Source organism: Pan paniscus, chromosome 1, assembly GCF_029289425.2.
Source record: "Pan paniscus chromosome 1, NHGRI_mPanPan1-v2.0_pri, whole genome shotgun sequence".
NCBI classification, from domain to species: Eukaryota; Metazoa; Chordata; class Mammalia; order Primates; family Hominidae; genus Pan; species Pan paniscus.
Window position 1 is genome coordinate 42,672,911 of NC_073249.2, and position 13,492 is coordinate 42,686,402.

At 48.2% G+C, this 13,492-nt stretch overlaps 1 protein-coding gene and 1 pseudogene across 1 annotated transcript in view; one reads left to right on the top strand and one right to left on the bottom strand.

Moving 5' to 3' along the window:
* The window catches only part of MAPKAPK2 (MAPK activated protein kinase 2), a 49,466-nt gene that overhangs the window by 30,836 nt on the left and 5,138 nt on the right, over positions 1–13,492 (bottom strand). The gene's annotated exons all lie outside the window — the stretch shown is intronic.
* Positions 7,238–7,737, top strand: LOC106634026 (small ribosomal subunit protein uS11-like; annotated as a pseudogene).

A 13,492-nucleotide genomic window follows, 5' to 3' on the forward strand; every position in this document is an offset into this window, starting at 1 on the left:
ACACAGACAGCCCTTTCTAAGGAAGCACCTCCCACCTGCTCTCCAAGCAGCTCCAGCCCCATTCCAGAGAAAAGAAATATGAAGGCCCCTTTTCCAATCTCCTGCCAATACGCCACCCAGGCCTCTTTCCCCTGGACTCTTCTCAAGGCTAGAGAGAAATCTTTGGTTCCACTCATTATTCCATTTGTCTTCTCTAACTGGGCAGGATTATGTTTGGAAGTAGCTGCTTCTGAAGCTGACACTTTAATGCTTGATTTTTAAAAACCTTATTGTTTAAATACCAGTTTTGCCTCTGAGGCAGCCAAACCTCACGTCCTGTCTGTTAATTATCAGCTGCTAAGTAGCACTTTTCTCATTGGAGCTGATGAGCTCTGGGCCACTGAGGGTAAGAATGCCAATGCAGGAAAAGGAGGCTCCAGCACTGGTGCTTGCTTGCACTTGGGGATATCAAGCAAGTAAGACATAGTTCTTGTCCGCATGGAGCTTGGTCTAGCAGGGAGGGCCTGGCAGGGGGCTGTAATTCGAGTGCATAGCAGTCATGCAGGCAGAATGAACCCTCACTAGGGCAGAGGAGGGAGGCAGTTCTGCCTGGAATTGGGCAGGGGAGTAAGGGGGTAAAATCTATTATGAGCCTTGAAGGATAAATACAGTTCTACCAGAAAAAACTGAAGATAAGCAAATGTAAGATCCAAGAGAAGATGTGGAAGCAGATAAATGCACGGCAGAGCGGGAAGGAGTGCTCTCCTGGAAGGCAAAGTGTGGAAGGCAGGACAAACCAGCTTGTTTGAATGCCACGTTCAGGAGTTTGAATTTTACACTGGAAGTGAAGGGAGGCTACTGAAGGTCTCTAAACAGAAATGACATTTGTCATTACCGGGAATGGATGGCTGAATCTCTCAATGCCTCTGAAGAAAACCAGGTCGGTGTTAACAAGTGCTAACATGCAAAGAAGCAGGGACTCTTCCCTACGGAGCAGGATGCAGAGAGGCAGACACACACATGGCCCTCACCGGCTGGATAGCCCTTGGGCTGTCCCTGTAGGGCTCCACTGAGATTCAGACCTTTCCTCTGGCTCTCAGCAAGGCCTGACAATTGGAAGGATCCTGGAATGATGTTGCATCTCTGCATCTCCCTAGAGCCCTTGGCAGATCAAGCACTCTGACGCGTGCCATGACTTGGAGTGACAGGGACCACACCACAGCTGCCCTCAAATATCTGCTGAAGACTGAGTGCAAGGATGAAGATGATGGTTCTGCGAGGCTCTAAAGATGCAATGAGCACCAAAGGATTTCATGACCTCAAAGAACCAAATCTCAAGATTCGAAAAACACAGAACTTTAACAACAGCAAATTTTTCCTTAATGGTAAGGTTTTCTTGAAAAGGGATAAGCTCCTTACCATTGGAAGAATTTAAGCACAGGTATGATAGGTTGGTGGTTGCCAAACCCAGATAATTATCACTTGGGGAGCACATTAAAAATGCACATTCCAGGTTACCTCCTCTGAAGAGTCTTGGATTCAACTAGACACAAAGAGTGGTGCCCAGGAATCTGTATCTTGAAATGCTACCCACAAGTGAGTCTAACAATCATCCTGGTTTGGGAGCCACTGGGCCAGGTGACCATCTCTTAGGATGTAGTCCTCAACAAGGTGAACTCCTCCTTTTTTTTTTTTTTTTTTTTTTTTGAGACAGGGTCTCATTCTGTTGCCCAGGCTGGAGTGCAGTGCAATAATGGCTCTCTGCAGCCTTGGCCTCCCAGGCTCAAGTGATCCTCCCACCTCAGCCTCCTGAGTAGATCGAACCATGTGTGTACGCCACCACACCCGGCTAATTTTTGTATTTTTTGTAGAGACAGTGTTTCCTCATGTTGCTCAGGCTGGTCTCGAACTCCTGGGCTCAAGCAATTTGCCTGCCTCAGCCTCATGAACTGCTGGGATTATAGGTATGAGCCACTGCACCTGGCCCTACAAACTAAATACTTTTTAAGATCCTTTTCTAAATGAATACCTTCTACTTGCCCTCTCACCTGGGCTTCAAAACCTCTCCCTGTACCCTTCCTCAAATCCCCTTCCAGCTAAGTGTCTACCAGGATTAGAAAAATTATCTCAGAATCTTGCATTGTCTAAGAGACTATTCTGTGATGATAAAATGTTCTCTATCTGTACCACATAAAACCGTGGCCACTAGCTAACCACTGAGCACTTAAAATGTGGCTGGCACTACTGAGGAACTGAATTTTAAATTTTATTAATACTTAATTTTAATTTTAATAGTCACATATGGCCAGTGGGTACCACAGAGGCCAGCACAGCTTCTCGTGAAAGAGAGCTTCTGTATTCTCAGTGGGATCCAGGCAAACAAGTAAATTCTGGCCCCACTCCCTCCACCACTCCTCTGGGCTCACCTCCAGTCTGAAGAGATGCACTGGATCACAGGGAGATTAAATTCAAAGAAGACTGCAGGAAAGGAGGGGCTCTGCAGCAGCTGTACCAGAGGCAACAGGTACAGGGAACACAGTGCCTAAACAAAAATTCTCACCCCTAAGGACTTTACCCTGTTCTGCCCAGAAACGTAATTAACACCAGCAGCTGTCATCCCATCCTGGGCAGCAGGGCCTGACACCTGGTGCCATTTCCCAGCTTCCCCAGAGCAAGCAGCCCTCGTTCTCAGGGATGACCTACAACATCCCTTAGTTGACTAATGCTGGAGTCTCAAAACTGGTTTGTACTGGAACTTTTGGCTCTACTAGGGTATAGAAGTCCAAGGGAGAGAAATTGAATCTCAAAAGAGGGAAAGAGAGAAAGCAAGCTATGTTTATTCCAGACCTCAAAAGGTTTCATCAGGAAAATAGATCATCTGTACACTTCCAAACACAACTGGCTTCTTGCCCAGCTATAGCACACAGGCCAAAATCAAACCTGACCAAGTACTCCAGATTAACATGTGTGGTCTTCTAGCCTTGATTTCTACCTCCCACACACATTCTGGGCCCTTTTTTCCCAGCATCTGCCTTGACACAGACACACACTGAATCTACCAACAAGGTGGTTATCTGAGTTGAGAAGTAAGTATCCCCTCAGCCTTCTGAGACACAACACAGACCTGTGCAGCAGCAAAAAATGCCAGGTGGGAATCAGGAACCACCTGTCAAATTTAAACAGCTCTCAGTGTCCAGCGAGAGGAGACCAGCAACCTTCCAGGTGTGAGTGGATGCAACAGCTCTCTCACCTGGAGGACAAAGGAGAGGATTCTCTCTCAAGGTTCCCTCAGTCCAAGCACTGACTACTTCCCTTTGGAGACACAGCTGGCCTGCTGCAGAGACACAATCTCTCAGAGGAAAGGAGAGAGGAAAGTATGGATGGGAAAGGAAGGACAAAAGAAAAACTACACAGGAAAAGCATTGCAGGGGGAGGGGCAAGAACCACCCATCACAGACTAGATATTCTTTCTGGCATTTTCTGGAAGATGGTTTTACCTGCTTCTTTCTTTATTTAAAAAAAAAAAAAAAAAAAGTAAGAAGAAGAAAAAAAGAGAAAAAAAGAAGAGAGAGAGAGAGAAAGAAACGAAAAGAAAGGAGAAAAGAAAAAGAGAGAGAAAGACAGACAGACATGTTGCAACTTCCTTTGTCACAGGACATGCTCAGGAACAAACAGACCCGACCCATTGCTTCACTTTCCCATCTGCACTAACGGTCAGCTCCATCCCAAGCCCTGACCTCTGTTCTCTCAGCTCCTGAGCTGAAGGACACAAACACGGCCTCCCTGTCTTCCTGCATGCAGTCTGCCCACTCCTTCACCTAGAAGGCTAAACTCAAGAAGGATGAGATTCTTCAGACCAAAAGAGAAGCCATATGAGGGCCCAAAGGAGGATAAAAAGGGCTCTGCCACAGCTTTAGCCCAGCCATTTCTTTTTCTTGCCTCCTTCGTGACTTCTCCTGGCTCTATGTGATGCGTTGGTTCACACCAATCTCAAGCATTGCCTATTACCAGATTCCTGGAGAGGCAGCATCTCTCCCTCCTCAGCCAGACAAAATACAGAGCCCCCAGTGGAGTTCCTCACACTTCTCCTTAGAAACCATCCCCACTGGACGTATTTTCATCTGCACCCTCCCCTGGCTGTGTCACAGGTATATGTCCATGAAGTATCCTCTGCCTATGCCAGGCAGTGATCCCACCCTCTACTCCCTCCCACCTTGAAGAGCCCATCATGTGTCTCTGCACCCTTTATTGGCCACCCTGGTGCCCAGACACTTACCCCCCACCCACTCCCTGAAACTCTTCCTTCAGATACAAAACGAGGAACCACACCATCTGGCCTACAAGGGTCAAATGACAAAAATGCAAGAAATGGTAAGATCTGGATTTTGAGAGGAAGTCTTTCATTCATTTTTATACACACGGGTGTTCGTTCCTCTAAACTGTATGTTTCCAAAGGCAGGGCCTACAACTTATTCATCTCATCGTAGCAATTTGCACAAAATAAGTATCCCATAAATATTGGATAAACTTAAAATTGCTAGGTCATCTAAGTACCCAATTATAATGGAGTCACAAAGGACCATTAGAGAGGCAATACTGTGAGCTGGAGGGAGCCTAGGTTTTAGAGTTAGACACACTTATTAATAAGCCTCAGGCTTTTGCCTTTGCACTTGCTATTCCTCTACCTGGTCCCCCTTCCCACCCCCCAAATAGCTTTTTTGTCTGTTTTATATACTGATGTATATCCAGAGCCCAAGATAATGCTTAGCACTTAGTAGGTGCTCAATAAATAATTGCTAAGGAATTATTCTGTACATGAACATGTTTCTTCTGTAAATTGGGGACTTTCACTTTGCAGTAAAAGGGTTATTTTAAGGATTAACAAGAATGTAAGTAAAACACCTAACACAATGCTTGATACATAGTATCTGCTCAATAAAGACTTGTTATTAGTCTGGGAAACCTTCACAGAGTTGCTAAGTTTCCTACAGTGATCTGAATAATAGAAATTTGTTATATTGTATCAAAGTCTATCTGCTGTTTTGAGCTATCCTTAGGGGAGCTGTACAAGTCACTCTTGGCATTGCTAATTAATTTTCTTGAGTAGTAAGTTGCTTTGGATCTCAAGGGTATAGAAGGTACCCACAGGCAAATCCTGCTTAGAAAGGCAGGGGTCTAGTCTAAGCTGCTAGAAGGAATCAATGTTCTAAATTCTTCTCATCTCATACAGCAGAGGTATTAAAGGGGTCTAAACCCAAGAGGATGACCCTTGACTGTTCTGCCATTCCAATCTAATCCTGCCATCTGGGCCTCCTGATGGCCAGTCAGCAGGGAAGACAGGAGGCAGGCATGGAGAACAATAAACATTTATAAACATTGGCTGAATGAATAAAAACACTGCAGCCAGGAAAAAGGTGAAGTAACACTGTCCTGCAGAAACTGAGGACAGAGATGATGGCTCTTAGTCCCCGAGGCTCCCTGGGACCCAGGCCGACCACTTGTTTCCCAGCATCAGGTTATTTTCCCAGCAGTGCGGATGCAACAACAGTGATGAAAGGCTTTCGGTGCAGGAGTCCTTCAAGGTCAAGTCTAGTCCTGTTGATTTACAATGAGGAAACTGAATGAGGCCCAGACAGGTCCTAGGACTTGCTTGGGGCCACATAGGTAGAGTTAGTAGCCAGGTCTCCCAGATTCCAGTCTAGTGTCAGGTTCTCTTTCTTGTGTAAATCTGTTGTGGCATGGAGTTAAGCAGCCCCATGAGGTTCAAACCTTTGACCTCAGTCCCAGCAACTGGGTACTTGATATAGTTTGGATATTTGGCCCCTCCAAATCTCATGTTGAAGTATGATCCCCAGTGTTGGAGGTGGGGCCCGGTGGGAGATGTTTGGGTCTTGGGGGCAGATCCCTCATGAATGGCTTGGTGCCCTCCTTGTGGCAGTGAGTTCTCGCTCTGAGTTCATAGAAGATCTGGTTGTTAAAAAGAGTCGAGGGCCTCCCCCACCCCCATGCTCCCTCTTCTCAACATGTGACATGCCTGCTCCCCCTTCAACTTCCCCCATGAGCAAAAGCTTCCTGAGGTCCTCACCAGAAGCAGATGCTGGTGCCATGATCCTTGTACAGCCTGCAGAACTGTGAGCAATAAACCTCTTTTCTCTATAAATTACCCAGTCTCAGATACTCCTTTAGTGCAACACAAAATGAACTAATACAGTGTTTAACACTGGTCCCTCTTGCAACACACAGGAGCAGGACCAGCAGATAGAAAACAATGGACTGCATCTGTGTGTCTGTGCCGTGTCTGTAGCTAACTAGAAAATGCCAGGAGCTGTAGGAAAGTTGGCAAGCTCCACATCTGTCCCTCCCTCAGTTAAAGTTCTCCAAAGGGCAAAAGGGTCATCTCCATGACTGAACAGGAATAGGAGGGGCCCTGGAACAGGGAGAAGGAGGAGAGGCATCAATGAGAAACTGTGGTCAGGGTCCTTGTAAGAATGAGAACTCTGTAAGCAGAAATAGAAGGTGCCTGCTTGAGTCAGCAGATCCAAGTGGGTAGAGGGAAGAAATGCTCAGAAGACTGTCTAAGAGCAGCTTTTCAGCAGCAGAAGAATGAGAACAGACAATGTGAGAGATCATCACTCTACCCCAGCTCAGTCTCAGAGAGCACAGCCCAGTACTATCCCACTCCCGGGGCTGCCACAGTCCCTGACTCTGAGGATTACCTCTAGTACATCACATTTAATATCGGTGGCATCCACTATTACTCAGTTATCACACCTTTATTCAGCAGCTAAGTATAATGCATATAATGCACAGTGCCAAAATACTCTAGGATTCTTTTTTCAGAGACGGGGTCTCGCTCTGTCACCCAGGCTGGAGTGCACTGACATGACCATAGCTCACTGTAACCGTGACTTCCTGGGCTCAAGTGATCCTCCCACCTCAGCCTCCTGAGTAGCTGAGACTATGGGTATGTGCCACCACAGCTGGCTAACCTTTTTAATTTTTTGTAGAGATGGGGTCTTGTTATGTTGCCCAGGCTGATATCAAACTCCTGAGTTCAAAAGATCATCCCACTTGTCCTTCCAAAGCACTGAGATTACAGGCGTGAGCCACCATGCCTGGCCTGAGTTTTTTAATGAGGACATACGGTCACTACATGAAAATAAGAGGACACAAAAATAATAAAGATGTAGGTTTTCAAGGGATTTACAGTCCAATCCGATATCTAAAGAGGTGCCTTGCGTTCCTGTGCGGAGTCTGGAAACAACATGCAGAAATGGCACCTTGAAAGGGGAAGGAAAAGAAGGAAGAACAGGTCATCAGCCTCAGACCTCAGGTGGCTGAAGGAGAGAATGTATTTGGTGTCTGCCATATCTTTGCATCCTTCAATGACACTTTTGTCCATGTCACTGATCTTTCTGGCAAAGAAATAATCTGCCGTGTGACTGGTAGGATGAAGGTGAAGGCAGGCTGAGATGAATCCTCACCACATGCTGCTATGTTGGCTGCCCGGGATGTGGCCCAGAGCTGGGTATCACTGCCCTACACATCGAACTCCGAACCATAGGAGGAAGTAGAACCAAGACCCCTGGACCTGGGGCCCAGGTGGCCCTCAGGGCCCTTGCCCGCTCAGGTATGAAGATCGGACAGATTGAGGACGTCACTCCCAACCCCTCTGACAGCACCCGCAGGAAGGGGGGTTGCCATGGTCACTGTGCACAGGACTCCTCAAATATTTTCCGTTAATAAATTGCCTTCCTGTTTAAAAAAAGAGAGAGAGAGAGAGAGATGCCTTGCACATGGAGAAATGCACTTAAACAGAGAAATAAAAGGTAAGAGTGTATCAGCAAGTTTGGTGGGGAAGGATGGGAAGACCCACTTTTGGTGCGAAAGGCTCTGGAAAAGCAGTATCTGTGCAGGGTGGAACAGGTAGATACGGACAGGACGGGGGACAGGCATGGTACAGAGAAGATGCAGATGGATAGATGCTAAGGTGTGGGGGTGGAAAGCACAGTTCTGTTAAAGAAACAACATATATAAGCCACTTAAGCCGGGGAGAAAAAAAAAGCATGTGTTCCAAAAAAAAAAAAAAAAACAGATCAGGGCCAGATCTGGGAAAGATGTGGATATCTCATGTATTCTGCAGGCAGAGAGACCCACTGAAGGGCTTAAGCTGGGAAGCTACATGATCAGAGCTGGGCTCTGGGCAAACTAACCCCCTACTGCACGCCGAAGAATCATGGGGGCAAGACCTTCCTTCCATAGCTGAGGGTTCTCAGAGTTAGCCACATGTTTCAACCACCCATCCCACCCCCTACTACTCTCTATTCCTTCCCTCTCTGGTTACACCTCAAACCTAATTTTATTTTCTTTTAAAGTATCCGAGCCCAGGTAGCCAAATCAAATGCATAAAGTCAGGAGAGTTTGAGACCCAGGAGAGGGGGCACTGCCACCCTTCCTCCTCCTCTCTGTGAGCACAGGTCACTAAAGCACATCAGAGGAAGAGAACACAAAGGGTATGAAGTCACTAAGAGTCCCAGGTGGGCTCTGCTGGAAAGAACATGATGCTCGTGAGCCTGGCAGTCAGAGGGAATGACAGCACTTGGCGTGTCTGCAAGCGCAAGCGTTTCCAGGGCAGGTTACTACATATGCTCATTTTCTCCCTGTGGCCTCCCCATCTGCCAGAGATCTGGGTGCCTGTAAGGATGTAGAAGGTATGGGATGACCCCTTGCTGGGCTGTCCAACTCAGCTGTGCAGCCAGGCTGCTCTGAGCTGCAGGGCACATGCAGCCTCCTCATCAGGTCACCTGCATTCCTAGAATTCTCCAAGTTCCAGACACATGGCCTTTAGTGTCCAGGGCTCTCCCCGCAGGACCCTTTGAGCTCTGCAGAAGCCAAGCATGACGAGCAACCTGCAGATTCCTCACTTAGAGAAGCTACCCTTCTCCAGCTCCCGTGAAGCCTGGCCTTTAGAATCCTACTAACCTTCTTCTAGGAATCACAGAAGCCAAGGAAGGTAGTCGGGATAGGGAAAGACAGAGGGTATGGCTATTCTGAGGACAGGGGCTCCTTCTGTCAGAGTTAAAAATAAACACTTAGCAACTATGCCCAACTCTTCCTCTGCACAGGCCAATGGGCCCTGGCAGATAAATCTTTCCTTGCAGAGGAAATGTGGCCCCAGGGGAGAGGTGGGAGAAGGAGGCCATCGACACATGGTCAGAGTATGTAACTCTAGCTGAAGGCAGTGGGTTCCTCAAGTCCTATGTCTTGGTTGTCATTGCCATCACTCTCCACCATACACCCCTTCCCCCAAATAAACCATAATTCCTGAAAGCAGACATAGAGCCCTCCTAGGCCACGATTAGTATCAACACCTGTCTAGGGATTAGAAAAAATCAGAAAGAATACTAACGCCACGCTGAAGAACAGAATGCCAATGTCAGACTCTGCCCAGTATCTATCAGCTAAGCAAATATTCTAGCTACCTGAGCCTCTTTCCTCATCTTGCTCCACAAGTCTCCAGGATCCCTGGGGAGTAGAGGAAGAGGCCACACCTCCATGGACACACATCAATACTGCAGTCAAGAGGTAGAAGAAACCCATGCACTCGGTGACATTCTGCATGTGGCTGAGCTGGAAGGGCCAGAGGTGCCATGGCCTGACTCAGGAAGGAGATCCTGAGAGCCAGGGCCCAGTTATTCTTGGAAGCTGACAAGATGAGGTCACACTTTTGAATGTGGTAGCCCAAAGCCTCACACTGCGGAGGTGGAGAATATAACGTAGCAACAGGGCAGGAGTACACGGTAGGTAGCATGCTCAGTGACAGGGCAGTCGGGTTGAAGGCCTGGGGCAGACTGCACATGTGGGGCTGTCCTAGCATATAACTATGGTAACTCTGTTACCATAACCAGGTAACTCTGGCAAAGAGGCCTGCTTGGAGGTAAAACTGGAGGAAGCCAGGGCTGGAGGCGAGCACAGTAGAAGGTCTGATCCACTCTGATGAGCTTGGTCACTCTCCTTTTTGTCTAACCCTTTCCCTACTGGGGAATAAGCAGGACAGCTTCACAGAGCTTTCATACACACAAATCTAGACACCTGAAGACATAAAAACCATAGCACGTCTCCCAGCACTCAGAAGAGTGAGTTAGCCCCAAATCACCTACCAAGCTCAGGCTGGAAGAGAAAGGGGCAAGCAGGGAGAATATCAGCAGAAAGTGAGAGAAACAGGTCAGCGGTGTGGCAGGAAGCACTGGGACAGCTAACAGGGCCTGGCTGTGAGAGGAGACTGCAGCAGTGGCAGGTTTATTTTTAGCTGTTCGGCAGAGGGGCTGAGTAACAGTTCTGGGCCCTGGGCAGGAGGCCAGGCTGCTAAGGTCCGGTGTGTACTGAGAGCCTCCTAACAATGTGGATCATTAAAATGGCAGCAAACGATCAACTCGATCTTCTCCCTGTAGACAAGCAGGAGGATAAGGAGCCCCGCCGGAGGACGAAAGTGGAGGAGTCGGCAGGGGGACAGTCAGTAGATCTCCTGTTCAGCCCCTCCCCTCAAAGAGACTTCACCTTTGCTTCTGGTTCAAAAGAATCTTCATGGAGATGAGCCAGAGAGAAGGCATCAACAGTACAGCTCCCTCAGCTCCCTCATATGCTCTGAAACAGAAAAGGCTCCCATCGGGTGGCCACTAGCTTCCGCCTCTGGCCACCACTCTTCACCTATAAGATGAGTCCTGGATGGACACTGGCCACAGAGATGCTTGGAAACGTCCCTCAAGAATAAGATGCCCTTTCATATGACCCTTTTGGAGGGCTCAGGTTCCCAGCAGAATGAGCACACAGCTTGGCTGGTCTTGGAGGAGAACACCAGATACAAATATGGGCTGACCTTGGGGCCTTGTCCCAGCTCATTCTGGCACACAGAGGTGTTTACTGATCAGAGAATAAAGACCCCAAGAACCTTTCACTGCCAGAGGCCCAGCCCAACTTTATGTCTCCTTCTACTGTGGCTTTCTTCCTCCTCCCACCAAACCTGATGGCCCAGCACACAGGACCCCACAGTCCAAACCTCCGGGGCTGAAACAGCTGCTCTAGCCTTGCATGGGCAGGAAGAGGAGGAAAGAGAACAGACATCACCAGGCAACCCCTTTTCCTCCTGCTTCCTTGGATTCCTGATATCTCTTCTTACTCAGCCCGGTCTGAGGGGCTGAGGGTCACCTGAATGTAAATCCTAATTTCCTCATCAGCTCTGTGAATCAGTCCCCAACTCTAACCTAAGAACAACCCCTAATCCATAACCATACCTTTGGTGAATTAGAAGGCACTCCTTTGAAAGAACCCAGCCACACACAAAGACAAAGCCAAGCAAGGAGACAGTGGCTAGACTTCAGCCTTCGCTTAGCTCCTCAACCAGATCCCTGTGCACAGGGCACAGCCTGCACCAGAAATCACAGTGGCCCTCAAATGCCCCATAACTTGAAATGAGAGAGGAATCTCAAACAGGGAATAGAGTTCCTCATCTCTACTTTGCACCACCACTACACTGTGATTCTTCTGATTTTAAGGAAAGAGAAGATGCACACCCTGCTAAATTACGTAGTCTATCCTCTCTGCCGAGTCACCAGCTAGAACACTTTCTAAGTCTTCACACAAGAGAAGGAGCAGCTGGTCAGTGATGATTATTCATTAACTGGACACAGGCTGCCCTGGAGCCAGGCACTAAGCTTATGAAAGGGCATCTGTGCTGACCCAGATACTGCTGATGGTCAGACCCGGAGCAAGTCAGCAAGCTATCCTGCCTGCCCTCCACCTCTGGCCTGCAGCACCGCCTTCTACTGCCTCACCGCCTTCTACTGCCTCACCCTGCCGGTGCTCAGAAGCTGCTCGAGCCGACCCTCTGTGCAATGAGGCCTGGAAAGTTTAGCTGACCTATTCAAGGTCATGTAACTTGTTAGCAGCATACAAACACTGGAAGCTTTCTATTTATGTATGCACTTATTTTTGCTTTCTTATCTAGCACATAACCCATGGTAACAAGCTCATCTCTACATATCTATATCTGTGTGTGTGTGCGTGTGTGTGTGTATATATATATATATATATATATATCTTAAAATACAAAATACCAGTGTTTTCCTAAAAACTAGAAAAGGTACACAGCAATCTGATTTGGGTTCTATAACTGCCATACGTTATTACACTGTCCAGTGACATGGCCCCTTCTCTTCACCAATGCCCCCATTTACAAGGTAACCCATGTGGAAAGATCCTAGCTGATGCGTTAGTGGAGCTCAGTTTTGCTCCACCAGGTCTACAGTCTTCTAGCAACCAAAAACCAAAGGGGCCCAGACCAAGAGCAGGTCCCAGGGAACCAGGTCTCAAGATGTGGCTCGGATGCTGACACCATGTAAGACCTTGGACATGCCACTGAACCTTTCTGCACTAGGCCAGCTTCTTCCTCAGTGATGTGCAAGGAGTCAAGAAAGATGACCAGGGAGTGTGGGTTCTAAGTTACTATGAAGTGTGGGTTGCTTTGCCACTGGGCCTCAAACCATTACCAAGAAAAGCTGCAGTCCCTGCAAAGAACAACTCTTCTCTGCCCATCCACCTCCCTCCAGGATGCAGAACCATCTGGAAAGATACAGTGCAAGGAAAAGAGGGGGAAAAGAGACCTCACATGACACTTGGCAGGGCCTGAAGTAGAGGAAAGGTAGGAGAATAGAGTGAATCCTGCACCACAGACATCACGCCACCAGGAAGAACCCCAGCTCAGAGCATGGCAAGGCTGCTTGGGAACTGGGCAATGGCTCAGATGCAGACGACTGTGCCCTGCTCTTCCCCATCTTGGCTGACATTCCTCCTGGCACCCACTCAGCACACTCCTGGGCTCTGGGTAACAGGAGCTTTGGCCCCTCCCCTAGCCCAAGGATTAAGTTTGCCTCCAGCAGTTCTGAGGCTGGGCTCTTCCAGGCCCTCCTCCCAATCCCCTGTACCTGCTTCATAAGAAAAATCATCAATTATGGATGGCCCAACCTCTCAGGTCCCAAGTAGCGGAAACATCACAGGTCCCAATACCTTCCTCCTCCCACAAAGGGCTTCTTTTGTTTCCTAGACACCCACCAATATTTGGCCCTAAGGCCCAGGGACTGCTTGTCTCTCCCCTCCTGTCAGCCACTGATCCCATATCTTAGCTGGAGATTGTCTCCAAGCTCAGTCAAAGCCCAGAATTCACAAGTAAAAAAGGACAGTGAGCTGACCCAGCTTCGATCTTGCCTCAGTGGATGCCAAGGGCCCTGCTGCAGGAGCCAGTGGTCAGGGCTAGGGCCAGGAGGGACAGGATCTCTGAAACCACAAACCTGACCCTTCCCTCATAATTCTGTAAGCCCATCTTCAATGATTCCTAACCTTTTTTGACACCTTCATGCCCCTCAAACACTTTAAAGCCTGCTTTGACACAAGATGAGTTAGCTTCAATTTGGAGCCACCAACCCCTGACCACTCTGACCTCCTGTTTCTCCCCTCAGTT